Below are 14846 nucleotides of genomic sequence, written 5' to 3' on the forward strand. Positions count from 1 at the left end.
ATAGGGGAAAGAAAAGTAAACAAAGACTCTAAAGTAACATAAGTTGATGGTCATAAGACACTGAGTAATATGGAGTGAAACCAAATCCGCTTTGGTTTATTAGCACAAAATGGTTTCTTAACTAACATTTTTATATTGCTAAACAACTAGAAGGAATGATTTCAGAAAAGGCAGATAATTTTAGCTGCTTTAACAGGAATGGCCCATCAAGTATGCCCCAAAGTGAAGCCCTTGTATTGTTCACTGGCAAAACTGTCCAACATCAGCATGCATATCTATGTATCTATCTAATGTATACGTATTATACGCTGTTTTCCTTTTTCTACCATGCAACTGATGATTTTCCATCCTTGGATGAATAACTGATGAAACTTAGTAAGTCTCATGTAGATTTATAGAAGCTGAGGAACAAGAAAGCATATCCCATTTTAATAATATAAAGTTCTTACTTTGCAATAAGTAGGCCATAAAAGAAATAAAGGATTTCTAAATGAACAGACTCCTTCCTACACAAGAAGAAAATGCACTTCTTATGTTTTTAAATTCTCCAAGCTGCCTTAATAAGATATAGGCCCAAATTAAAGTCATGGTATTCTTTAATGATATAAATGATATAAAAAGATCAGCTGTGCTATTCTTTGGAATGGCATTCTTTCAGATGAATTCAGGAAAAGAATAAAAATTAGCTGGTCAGTGAATTAAACCCATAGGATTGATTTCATAAGCATGGGGTTTGTATGAAAGTATATCCAAGGGGTTGTCTCTTGTAGCCATTTGACACTACAAACATTTAGTTAAGACAAAAACAATCAGCTAGAATATTTTTTTCTCATGTGGGAAAAACATCTGTTACTTGTTATTTAAGATATTTCCAATGGGTTGTACTTTCCTATTTGTCCTCTGGGGAATCAACAAGCCTATTTCCTCAGTATGTTAAGACTCTCAAAATAAAGGAGCACTTCTGGAAACATATATTCCTGGGGTATTTCACTGGTTCATATGAGGAGATTGAGAGGTGATAACGTTTGCCTCTCACCCCCACTCCAACCGCCTCCCCACCAATCCCATTCCAAATCATGTCATGAGGCTTATTTCTTGATTGGCATGTTTGTAATGGGAAAGGATTACTTTTTATAAAAAGGAGAAAGTAAGTATTTATGATGCTTCAGATTTCAGAAAGCTGCACAGAAGAAAACAAATTCTCCAAGGACTAACTGGCCTTTCCAGTTTGAAGTGTGATTCTAGCAGCTTTGCATCTCTCCTTAAAGTGGTAAAGAAATAATTAGGTAGTCTACAAATCTTTCCAGAATCTCAAAGTCACTTTATCACATGTCAATCCAATAATTAGAATTCTGAATATGTTTTCATCCATAAGTATACCATCATTATATTATGCTCAATGTAGGAATAAAGTAGAATGACAAAGCAATCACCCTTCTCATACCTTTACTTTTTTAAATTCCCCAAATTAAACCAAGTAGTTATTACTACTTCAAATGTCTTTTGGGTGATCTGTTTAAAGTCCCTACTTTTTTTGCTCAACTTTTTTCTATCACCAAGGGAAAGAATACAGTGATTAAAAATTATTATAACATATATACACATATGTGTATATATATATACACACACACATATATTTTTAGCTATATATTTAGTTTACAAATATATAATAAAATTGTTCATTTTTGCTTCTAATCTTTACAATTCATTCAATAAGCATTATCAGGGTGTCCACTCCTATGAGGCCCTACCAGGGCAGGAAGCAGAAGAGTGAAGACCCCAGTTGCTGAGTTGCTAGCAAAGATAAGACATATCTGGAAATAATCGTAACATATAACATAAAGAAGCATGAATGAATGCTATGAGAGATGTGTGAAGCAACATGAAGCAAGTTAAAGGGGAAATAGAACTTCTTCTTGAGGTGGTAACTGAAGGTTGACTATATAGCTGATCAAAGACTTTATCTTGACTCTGGAAAGCAACCCACTGCAGCTTACTAGTAAGACTTAAGGGTATCCTCAAAGTATTAGCATTTTATACAGTTTTTTTTTTTTTCTAAGTGAAAATCTGCTTAATTGTGCAATACGCTGCTTAGTTTGCTCAGAATATCTTTTTTTTTTTTTTCAGTACGCAGGCCTCTCACTCTTGTGGCCTCTCCCCTTGTGGAGCACAGGCTCCGGACGCACAGGCTCAGCGGCCATGGCTCACGGGCCCAGCTGCTCCGCGGCATGTGGGATCTTCCCGGACCGGGGCACAAACCCGTGTCCCCTGCATCAGCAGGCGGACTCTCAACCACTGCGCCACCAGGGAAGCCCTGCTAAGAGTATCTTTAATAAAAGATATAATACTACTCAGCAGAGCACAGAGAAATTACTTTTTTGATCAGTTTAAAACAAAATATTTATATTCCAGCTTTTTCATTTATGTATTTTATCTTATGACAATAATTTAAAGATCTTCATTGGTTTTATTCCCTGTCTTGGGAGAAACACCAGAATGTATTACTCATGTAAAAACTATGAAAAGAAAAGGCCTTTGACAGAGAATTTAAAAATGAATTGAAAATTTCCCTATTTAAGATCCATAAATATGCATTATCTCATTTAATCCTTAAGTGAAGTGTAAGTTATTTTTATTCCCATTTTACAGATAAAATAATAAAGTCAGACAATGTGACTACAAGCAGCTGAATTCAAGGCAGAGGGATAAACTAGAATTAGGAGAGAAATCCAGGTCCAGGTAGAAATAATGAGATATTGAAAATAGTCTGAATGCCCAACAGTGGGGAAATGGTAAAAAGAAGTATGGAATAGGATGAAATATTACACAGCTGTTAAAATCACATTTTTCAAGAAACCAGGAGTCTCAGGATACAAAGTATAACTTCACTTTTGTGAAAAAGCAAAGCAAGACAAAAACTGGAGGGAAGTATGCCAAAATACTGGTAGCAGTATTAATAATAAAAAAGAAAAATATCAGAAAAATCAATACATGTTTTTTAAAAGGTAAAAATTGTGGTATAAAGTGTTTTTAAGAATGAATATCAAGCTTGACTTTCTAGTTTCTGGACTTCACTCTGATTTCCTTTTGTAATAACTTGAGGAAATTTAAATTGTTTTCCAATCTGAATTCAGTAACACTATATTTCATAGAATCTAAGATAGAATCCATTGTAGGGCACACTTTGCCACCAAGAAAGAAAAAAAATTGCCAATTTAACTACGGCATTTTTTGATTTTACATAGTTTAATGTAAAAAAATGTATATCTTAGAGTTGATGAAATGTTGCAAGGACATTTAAAAAATTTTTATTGAGGTACAATTGACATACACCATTATATTAGTTTCAGGTGTACAACATGATTCGCTATTTGTATATATTGTGAAATGATCACCACAATAAGTCTAGTTAACATTCATCACCATTTACAGTTACACAATCTTTTTTTTTTGTGATGAGAACTTTTAAGATCTAGTCTCTCAGCAACTTTCAAATGTGCAACATAGTATTATTAACAGTAGTCTCCATGCTGTACATTACATCCCACAATTTATTTTATAACTGGAAGACTGTAAATTTTGCCTCCCTTCACCCATTTCACATATACGATATCTTCTTTATCCATTCATCCATTGATGTACATTTAGGTTGTTTCCATATCTTGGCTCTTGTAAATAATGCTGCAGTGTACATGGGGGTGCATATATCTTTTCAAATTAGTGTTTTCACTTTCTTCAGAAAAATATTCAGAAGTGGAATTGCTGGAACATATGGTAGCTCTATTTTTAAATTTTTGAGGAACCTCCATACTGTTTTCCGTAGTGGCTGGGCCAATTTACATTCCCACAAACAGTGCACAAGGATTCCGTTTTCTCCACATCCTCTCCAACAGTTATTTCTTGTCTCTTTGATAGTAACCATCTTAACAGGTATGAGGGGACATCTCATTGCAGTTTTGATTTGCATTTCCCTGATGATTAATGATGTTGAGCATCTTTTCATGTATCTGTTGGCCATCTGTACATCTTCTTTGGAAAAATAACTATCATATCTTCTTCCCACTTTTTAATTGGATTGTTTGTTTTTTTGCTCTTCAGTTATATATGTTTTATATATATATTTTGGATATTAGCCCCTTATAAGATATATGATTTGCAAATGTTTTCTCCTATCCAGGAGGTTGCCTTCTCATTTTGTTGATGGTTTCCTTTACTGTGCAGAAGTGCAAGCACATTTCTGATATTCCATTTTATATATTCCTATCTATAACTTGCTTTTATCTAGCAACACTAGTTATTTTGCTCAGCTAATATTATAGAAGAAGAAGCTTTTCTATAAGGGAAACCCCTTTTTTCCCTGAAGCAAAATAACCCAGCTCTAGTTGAGAAAAGAATAGCAATTCTATTATATATCATATTTTGTGTTGAGAATCTGGCTATTTCTGGTGAATTAATGTATCTCTAAAAAGTCTTGTTAAATCTAGCTGCTTTTCCAAAATGTAATTTAGATAACTGATTACCAAATTTAATTTAAATATCTTATCATTCTCAGTTGGAAAGAGAAATAATACAAATTGTACTGAACCATACATATCCAAGTGAAAAGACTTGGTAATATGAGATGTTTAAACATGCTTCCATTTCTATGCACACTTTATATATTTTAATAGATATATTTATTTTGGAGTATGTAAGTCATCCTGACTTTTCACAATCAGACCAAACACACTAAAATTATGTTCACACTCTCACAAAAGAAACTCTCCATATGGAAGATGAGTAGAGGATCACATTAAGAAAAGTTTTTGTGTATTACTCTTACAGTTATTTACACTTCTATTTAACAAAACCTTTTATTTCTTTTCTTTTTACATGTTTCATTTTAGCTTTTTTTTTTTCTGAAAAGTGGCCAAAATGAAATGAAATTTCAAGTTGTCATGTTGACCATACCAACCATAAAACAAAAATACAAAAGGAAGAGGACAAAATACAATTCTCTTTTTTTAAATTTAATTTTATTTATTTATTTCTGGCTGTGTTGGGTCTTCACTGCTGCGCATGGGCTTTCTCTAGTTGCAGCGAGTGGGGGCTACTCTTCGTTGCAGTGCGTGGGCTTCTCACTGCGGAGCACGGGCTCTAGCTGTGCAGGCTTCAGTAGTTGTGGCTTGCGGGCTCTAGAGCGCAGGCTCAGTAGTTGCGCCACACGGGCTTAGTTGCTCCATGGCATGTGGGATCTTCCCAGACCAGGGATCGAACCGGTGTCCCCTGCATTGGCAGGCAGATTCTTAACCACTGCGCCACCAGGGAAGCCCCAATTTACTTTTAATTAAAATTTTAAAATAACAATTCAAATTTAACCCTGTGCATTGAAAATATTCCTGATTCAAAGATTTTTACTTTGCCAAAAATCTCATTCTACTTGTAATTTTTGATTGGCAGATGGGTAGAAGCTGGCAGGGAAAGAAGAGTAGGAAAAAGTCCAAAATAGTCTTACAAGAAATTCCATGTTTAAATGTGTGCAAGTTTACACAGAATATACTGAGGAGTGACTATAAAAGGGAGTCAGCCTAAGTGTCTCCAATAAATTCAACTGTAAACTGTATGAACACATAATGAAACAATGCAAGTTACAAATAGAGACTTTTTACTGTCACTATTATAGACATGTTCCTTTTTTTCCTTATCAAGTTGCCAATTATCAGTAGTCATGATTCCAGTATAACCTATTTGCTTCAATCCATCCAGATTTCAAGGATAAGAAAGCACAGTTTGTACACGAAAAGTAGAAATAACAGTAGTTGTGTGTGTGTGTGTGTGTGTGTGTGTGTGTGTGTGTGTGTGATATTGGGGGTTGGAAGAGTGAGGTCAGAATTGAGGCCAGAAAAGGTACATATTTACCGTGTGCCTGCTACGTGTTAGACACTGCAATCTGAAGGGTAAATATGGGCTTTTGAAGGCTAAATGCCTGATTAATGTATGCATAAAGGAAAAGCCAATGTTTTTCTTTAAGTTAATTATTAATCAAAAGTCTGTACAGGGCTTCCCTGGTGGCGCAGTGGTTGAGAGTCCGCCTGCCAATGCAGGGGACACGGGTTCGTGCCCCGGTCCGGGAGTATCCCACATGCCGCGGAGCGGCTGGGCCCGTGAGCCATGGCCGCGGAGCCTGCGCGTCCAGAGCCTGTGCTCCGCAACGGGAGAGGCCGCAACAGTGAGAGGCCCGCGTACCGCAAAAAAAAAAAAAAAAAAAAAAAAAGCCTGTACAAAAAGTTTAGCAGCACCTGGCATTTTGCTCTTTTATAAGCAACAAAAGCCCTTATTTTATTCAGGGTTTAGTTTTTTTATTTTGTTTTACAATATAAATACATGTTCTAGAGAAGAAAGAAGGGATAAATGAAATTGTAAGCCAACTGATGTGAGTGCCCTGTGAGGCTGTTATTACTCTAAACTCAGTTAAGCTGTTTTTGAGTCTCCCTTAAAACCAATTAACAAGAAAATAGAACAAAAGGAATGGCATCTTAAAACTCTGCTAATTAACTGAAACTTACAACTGATGAGCAATTTTTCAACTCTACCATTCTTAGGAAATGTGGCTACCCAATTGTGGGCTTCAAAAGTATTTTTCTGCATATTCAGAAAGCTGACCATTCTTTAAAATGCTAGTCAGCTTTACAAAGAAATCACTCTTTTGATACGTTTATTAAATGAATGAATTAGAATTGGATCTTTTTATTTAATCAAAATTTAGCAAGTAAGACAGGTAAAATAAATGAAACTCTCGATAATCAAAGAAATACTATGAAAACAAACACTGTTCAGGAAAACATGTCTGTAAGTGCCCCAAGTCTGAAATGTATCCAGTTCTCAACAAGTTTCAGCTTTCTACCACAACCTGCAAAAGTACTCTGACCCAACTGTCCAAAGGTCCATGATGCCTCTATTTTATTTCACAGTTTATTCATAATCACTATATAAACACACCACCAAACTTAATTCCAGCTAGCAGTCACAAGACACCTGGGATCAGATCAATAAAATCTGAAAGATAAACAGAAAACATCCCATAAATTAAATCAATGGAATGATTTAGTCTTTTATTTTACTAAAGAGGAAGATGATGTTAAGTTACTTGGATCCCTGCCCATAAAATTTACTGGCTGACCATATATCCAATCCATTTACAACAAGGGGGCTATGTAGCTGTAAAACTTTAAACTTAAAATTATCTTCTGGATTTCATTTAAAAACATATATTAGATGTCCAAATTAGATACTATTTTTATTTTCAGCAGTGTCTATTTATTTAAAGTAGAACAATTGTTATATTTATATTCTAAAACATCAACCAAAAGTATTTGTTAAATTCTGTACTGAATATACTACCATTTAACTTGAAAGATGTTTAAGTAAAAATAATAAAACTGAAGGATTTCCCTGGTGGCACGGTGGTTAAGAATCCACCTGTCAATGCAGGGGACGTGGGTTCCATCCCTGGTCCAGGAAGATCCCACATGCCATGGAGCAACTAAGCCCGTGCACCACAACTACTGAGCCTGCGCTCTAGAGCCCACGAGCCACAACTACTGAGCCCACGCACTGCAACTACTGAAGTCCACACACCTAGAGCCCATGCTCAGCAACAAAAGAAGCCACTGCAATGAGAAGCCCATGCATCATAAGGAAGAGTAGCCCCCACTTGCTGCAACTAGAGAAAGCCTGTGAGTAGCAACGAAGACCCAAGGCAGCCAAAAAAAAAAAAAAAAGTCCACAAAAAAAAATCTTTAAAAAAGAAATAATAATAAAACTGATGTATTTGGATCCTTAATCTGATTTAACATCCACAGACAGTCTGCAGATTCAAAGTGCAGCATCAACAATCTGTTTAAAGGCAACAAAAGTCAAGTATGACAATTCCAATGGCAACCTAGCAATCTTCCCATCATTTTCTTACACCTAAGTCTTAACCACCAAATCATGCTGAGAAGCGCATTGTCAAGTGGAAGTAACAAGAAAGTAAACCAAGGACAAAAGCAAACCCCAAACTTCTGTGCCAAAAGTCAGCCTGTCTTTTGGACAGTTAGTAGAGAAGATAACTTTAAAATGACAGAGTGAGATTCTTGGCTTGCTGCAGGGAGCATCCATGGCTAAATCTCCAATTTAAAAAAATCAAGTTAGGTTCTAGAAGTGTGTTTGTGACTAACTGGTTGGAAATTGGAATATGTTCCACATGATATTGTTAGAAATGGCTCATTATTAGGCTCCTAGGTAAAGTCCAAAAGCTAATTAACCTAAAAATCATAATTATTTAATGAAAAGAACCATCTAAAATAATATTAATATATTTTGAGGTAATATGTTAATTAGCTTGATTGTAGTAATCATTTCACTATGCATCTGTATATCAAATTATGTTGTACACCTTAAATATACAATTTTAGTAAAAAATAATATAAAGGGAATACTAGTAAAAATACGATTGAAAATGAAATTCTTGATTTTTAGTCTTAAGAGCAGGTGCTTAAGAAAAGTGAATTTTATCACACAGAATGAAATTGTATCCATACAACTTGGATGAAATTGTATCCATACAACTTGGATAAAATTGTGGAAATTAAAAAATAAGGCTTTGCAGGCATTTTGAGGGACTTCAAGACTAATGGTGTTGATATACCTACTTCCACTTCAAATATCTGACTTTATTTTACTTTGATACAGATATTCTTTTAGTATAAAACCATCAGTTCCCAAACTATGTGCCATAGTACCCCAGGATACCACAGTAAATTCAGAGAAGGATGAAATATTTTCAATATGTGAAAAAATACAGCAACATCCATCAGGCACCACACAAACTACTAGCCTGGAGTAGTTCACAGTTTCAATATTGGATTATGCTACATTCCTTTCAATGATACCGTAGCTTTGCAAAGTTTGGGTTTTGATGGTGTTTGTGATATAAAAGCAAATACTAACACTGCATGAAAACCAATGTGGAGTAAGAAATGAGCATGACAATATCCGATCTGGCTCTTAGGTTTGAGGGCTGGGCAGTAGCCAACAGGCACACATATCCCATTAGTAAATAATTGCGAGTTTCTAAGTATAAAATAAAAAGATTCTTTTCAATTTATGTGTAATATTTTTTTTCAAAAGGTGACTAAGTGGGCTTCCCTGGTGGCGCAGTGGTTGAGAGTCTGCCTGCCGATGCAGGGGACGCGGGTTCGTGCCCCAGTCCGGGAGGATCCCACGTGCCGCGGAGCTGCTGGGCCCGTGAGCCATGGCCGCTAAGCCTGCGCGTCTGGAGCCTGTGCTCCGCAACGGGAGAGGCCACAACAGTGAGAGGCCCGCGTACCGCAAAAAAAAAAAAAGGTGACTGAGTTAAGATCTAAATACTTCTTATATAATTAAATAAAACTGTGAGGTACTACTTTTAGCCTAGGGGTGCCATGAAAAAAATTATTGAGATACTCAGAATGCCATAAGCTGAAAAAGTCTGGGACATTCTCTATTAAGCGTAGTTGTTTTGTTTTGCTTTGCTTCAATTTTGCTCCACAAATTTAAAGAAAAGAGAAAGTAGGAGAGATTATTAAAAAAAAAAAAAAAAAGACTGGTAAAGAGAGAGAGATGTAAAGGAGAGGAAGAAAAATATTTTCCTAAAATCAGAGAAAAAATACTAGGAGAGTGGGAAGGACAGTGGTTCAATGCACTGGGCACGTGGACTGTGTGTGCATGTACATGTATGTGTGCATGTTCACATGTGCTACTGGGCGTGCAAGAGGTGGCTAAAATAGTACACATGAACATTAGGGGATGAAAGACAAACAACAAGGAGTGGGTATGCTGTATATGGGTACATGTTAACCTTGTTGATCATCAGTCATCATTCCCTAAGAAAAAGTTCCCTAGTTGCCAGGAGACAAGGAAAAACCACACAGAACCACATGTTAATTTGTGTGCAGTTTTAAGTCAATTTACTGTTTGATCACAATCTCTTCTTGCTAAGAGCTCTTTGGCATGCTAGATTGATGTCCTGATATCTTTAGGTTATTTTAAATAGACTGGATTTTATCTGTTCTGCAGGCACTTTCAAATATACACTGTCATAGTAAAAACAAAATGAGATTTGTGGAATTTTTCAAAAGTCAGGCTTTATGATACATGAACCTGGCTGCTTTATACGTTCCATAATGTGACTGCGGGGGGACATTCCGACCTGCCCCCATCACTGTCCCCCAACCCATCCCCTTCTCCAAAAATTTTTATTTATTTTCTTTTCAATACAGCATGTGTCAAATACAAACTTTAATATATTAACACTATTTCAGTTATGTGAACCTTGTATTTGAACACACAGGTTTAGCAAGGTGTTCAGTGAAGGTGCTTAATGTTGTACTTTTCTGATGCTGTTGTCAAATTTAAAGAAATAGTTGAAAATTCTCCTTTTGGCAGAAATAAGAAAAAAAAATCCCATCCTTAACCCACCTGATCTGCATTGAAAATATGTAATGGAAACAGTTTTGAAGAAGAGTTCATTTTAGACCTGGTGAACTCACACTGTCTGAGGATTTCTGTTTGCTTGTTTGCTTTTCTTATCTTAAGGGGAGCACATCCATTTGCAGTGCCTAGAGCAGCTGCTTTGTAAAAAACTCTGAACCTTTTTTCCCCCCCACTCAACCCATTTAGTGAACAAATAGGCACAGAATAGTGAAGATTTATGTTTCCCTAAGGCTCAATCCTCACTGTGAACATCTGCCATTTCAAACACAGAGGTCAAGACTTCTTGTGTAGTAGTTTGCTGAACAATGCTCTCCGCATAACTCAAATGAAATTCTTTTCAATAGGATTCAGCATCTGCTTCTAGGCAGCTTAACTTATCAGCATATTAAGAGCACCACTTCTTCATTCTCCAAGTCTCTTTCTCCACACCAAAAAGGTAGGGAACATGTCAGCAATCTTGAGAGTTAACCGCTAAAGCTTTTTTCCCCCTCTTTTTCCAATGAGAAATAACCTTATACCTGTTTATTACAAATCATGTTGTGTTGGTCAGATCAAATTAGAAATCCTACAGCAGGTTGAAGTATTTCTGTTTACATCTCACAAGGAATAAAAATTGAAAATAACAGACATATTTTCAATATTAGGTTATCAAGGTCAATTGAAAAGCCACTTTTCACACTTCCTGTGCTTCTCCCTCCTTAAAGTTACACAAGAGTCTCAATTTACAGAAACTATGACTGCTTGACTCATAGAAAAGTTAGTGCTTGAGCTTCAATTTACAGATACACAAGTAGGAAATACTATAGTTGCAAATTAAAATTAAAAATGGATTCTATTTAAAAATACACATTTAAGTGCTTTTTATCAATAAATATAATCCTTACGTTTTTAAAATACAGAACAGTTTTTTAAAAATAGTATTGTTTACTATTTCAAGGACCCGAAGTTCCTTACCATCAAAGAGCTTACTTAGAATCTAGTGGGATAGAGGTGGTCATGAAAAGTCAAAAGACAAAAGGCTAAAAGCAGAACATGCCTGCTGTCACAAAGAAATACCAACAAAGAGCTACGGGAGATCAAAGAAGGAAAAAAACCAAAATCCTTTTATATAGTGATCGATAAGGATTCACAGAGGAGGTGTAATTGAGTTGGGCCTTGAAGGAGCCAAAGGATTTTTTTTTAATGTTTTTTTTTATTGTGGTAAAAGTCACATAATATAAAACATACTATTTTAACCATATTTAACTGTGCAGTTCAGTGGCACTAAGTACATTCACATTGTTGTGCAACTCTCACCATCATCCATCTCCTGCATTTCTCACCTTCCTAAACTGAAACTCTGTCCCCTTTAAACACTAACTCCCCATTCCCCACACGCCCCCCACCACAGCCCCTGGCATCTACCAATGTACTTTCTGACTCTATGAATTTGACTATTCTAGGTACCTCGTATAAGTGGAATCAAACAGTATTTGTCTGCACCTAATGTATATTGGAATGCATTTTTAAGGTTAACTTAATATATGTCCTGCAAACAGATAATACCTTTTTTTTTTCTCCTTGTACAGTAACCCCTCACCAGTCATGTACTTCATACATTTTAGTGTACATACGTCAATCCCAATCTCCCAGTCCATCCCACCACACCCCCTTGGTGTCCATATGTTCATTCTCTATGTCGGGATTTTGATAGGTGGAGACAGAATGGGAATGAGACCAACTCAGACAATGGACTCAGACAATGGACTCAGCAGAAAAAAGTAATGAAAGAAGCAAATCCCAAGGCAGTCCCACCTGGCTGGAGTATAATACACAAGAAAAGCAATAACTGGGTGAAAGGCTAGGTTGGGTCTGTATAGGCAGTAGTGATCTTGAATGACTATCTGAGGAGGATACAGAATTTAATACATTTAATTTTGTATGCTAAAGTGAACCACTGAAGGTTTTCTATTCAAGAATGACATAATTAGGACATTTAAATGGCAAGGCTGTGTAGACTGGATCAGAGATGAGGAGAGATTAAAGAATAGACCATCTAGGTGACTCCTTCAGAAGTCCAAGTGATGGGTAATGAAGAGTCAGTTCGGGAAGAGGCAGTATCAGTGTCAATGCAAAGAAGGAAGAGTGCTCCAACTACTGCAGAGGTAAATGTCTTAGACCGTTCAGGCTATATAACAAAATACCACAGGCTGAGTGATTTAAACAATAGAAATGTATTTCTCACAGTTTTGGATGCTGGAAGTCTGAGATCAGGATGCCAGCTTGATCAGATTTTGGTAAGGGCCCTCTTATTGGCTTGTAGATAGCTATCCTCTTGCTATGTCCTCCCATGGTCACTGTCAAATTAGGATCACCTTTGTCACCTTGTTTAATATTAACATCCTGAAAACCTTATCTCTAAATTCAGTCACGTTGATGGGTTAGGGTTTCAACATATGGAGTTTGAGAGGGGACACAGTTCCGTCCATGGTAGTGTGTATAACCTGTGTGACTTAGGGACTGGTTGGATATGAAAGGCATGTGACAGAGAAAAGAAGCAAAGAGAATCCTGAGGGTTGAAGACACAGACTCCCAGAAAGATGGTATCGTTCTTAGAAACAGGGAAGTCTGAAGGAAGAACAGGCTGCTGAGCAAGAGGACAGGGTGACAGCCTTTTCTAGACACATTGAGTTTGAGTTTCTGGCAGGATAATCAAGTGAAGATATGCATCAGACAACTAACTTATTCATGAAAGTTATGATTTTATGTGATATGCAAAAGAGTAAAAATTTACTTAATGTTAAAACAAAAATGAATGAACATTGTGGTAATATAATTAGAACCAGCCCACATTACTGTATATTTAATCACACTTTGACTTGACAGACAGGTGTAACATTAATAGAGCACTGCCTGTGTGGAAGCCCATATTGTTCGTAGTGAATGCCACATCCTGCTGCCCAGACTGTGGGCTGCTCTGGGTCAGCGATCCAGCAAATCAGTGTTTGTATCTCAAGCACTTAGAGTGGTATATGGCACAAAGTCTGGGATCTATAAATGCAGAATGAGTCACTCCCCAGGAAAAGAGGCTGAGTCATGGGCACTTCAACTAATTTCACCTTTAGACTTGGTATTATTCACATAAAACAATATCATAGGAAGCGAGGCACTAGGTATGGAGCCTAATGGAATGTTCTGAACACGTACGCTGACATGTTCACTGTAGCTGCTGTGACAATGCTTAGAAGTAGAGATTAAGGCTAAAGAGGAGCAGTTCCATGCTGGGATTTTGTATCTCTGTCACCCATCTACTGTCACAACAGAGGAAAAAAAAAATAACCAGGTGATGCAGCAACTAAAAATAACTACCCATTTGAATTGAAGAAGTTTTAAATGCCTCAGTTATGGAATTTGTTTCATGAAAACTACAGTACTATCTCTAATACAAAAACAACAATACAGGAAATAACCTTTAATACAACCCAGGCATTGTATAAACTATGTGGCAACCATTATTAATTTAATCCTCACAAGAACAAATAAAGCAGATACCATTATTATTCCCAAGAGGAAACTAAGCTTATAAAGATTAACTATCTAGTACCTATGGATTAAGATTGGTAATTAATTGATTTTACAAAAATGCCATTTAATAAGGCAAAAAATGACAACTGTAGTCAAGAGATAAGGTGAAATATATACATATATTTAGTATACGGCCTGTGTATATTTATATATTTTTTTCATTTTTTGTTTTTAAATTAAGACACTAATGGTTTTTCCTAACTGTGCAATTCCTTAAGGAATTCTGGCATATTCAAATTCAGGCAGAAACAATAAGGGTAAGCCGGCTTTGGAAACACTATAAGAAAACAAATGACAAAATTTTGAAGTAGAAAGCACCCAGACTCCTGTAGTTCTAAGCATTTTTAGTGGGACAAAATGCAGCATTTATTTTTTAAGAAATGTTTGCTGTATATGTATAACTGAATCACTTTGCTGTACACCTGAAAGTAACACAACATTGTAAATTAACTATACCTTAATATAACATAAAAATTAAATTAAAAAATGAAAGAATTCCAAACTCAGAAAAAAAAAACTTTTTGCTGACACTACCTCAAAGGTCTATGGCAAAAAGGCCTAATCTATTCTTATCCCAGATCCTTTCATTTTTCCTTCTTTGTAATTTGTGTATTATGGATGTTAGGCACATAAATTGTGTAAGAAGTTGATCTATTCAAGGCTTATGATGAAAAACCACAGTAAGAAGTATGTTTTATTTGAGAGCTAAAATGTATCTGACTAATGTTATATTTATTTTGGTAATGAGATAGTACAGTTGAGTGAAGACGGAATCTGCAAAAGCCAAT

General features: G+C 36.0%; 1 protein-coding gene across 7 annotated transcripts in view; it reads right to left on the minus strand.

The window, feature by feature from the left end:
- Window positions 1–14846, minus strand: part of MAP2 (microtubule associated protein 2) — a 278280-nt gene that overhangs the window by 203231 nt on the left and 60203 nt on the right. The window contains exon 1 of one of the 7 annotated variants that reach the window (XM_032637127.1): window positions 6987–7035. The exons of the other annotated variants lie outside the window; for them this stretch is intronic. The gene's annotated coding sequence lies outside the window, so the exon portion shown is untranslated. Of the gene's footprint in view, window positions 1–6986; window positions 7036–14846 lie in introns of those variants that run through there. 7 annotated transcript variants of the gene reach the window in all.

Source organism: Phocoena sinus, chromosome 7, assembly GCF_008692025.1.
Source record: "Phocoena sinus isolate mPhoSin1 chromosome 7, mPhoSin1.pri, whole genome shotgun sequence".
Lineage (NCBI taxonomy): Eukaryota > Metazoa > Chordata > Mammalia > Artiodactyla > Phocoenidae > Phocoena > Phocoena sinus.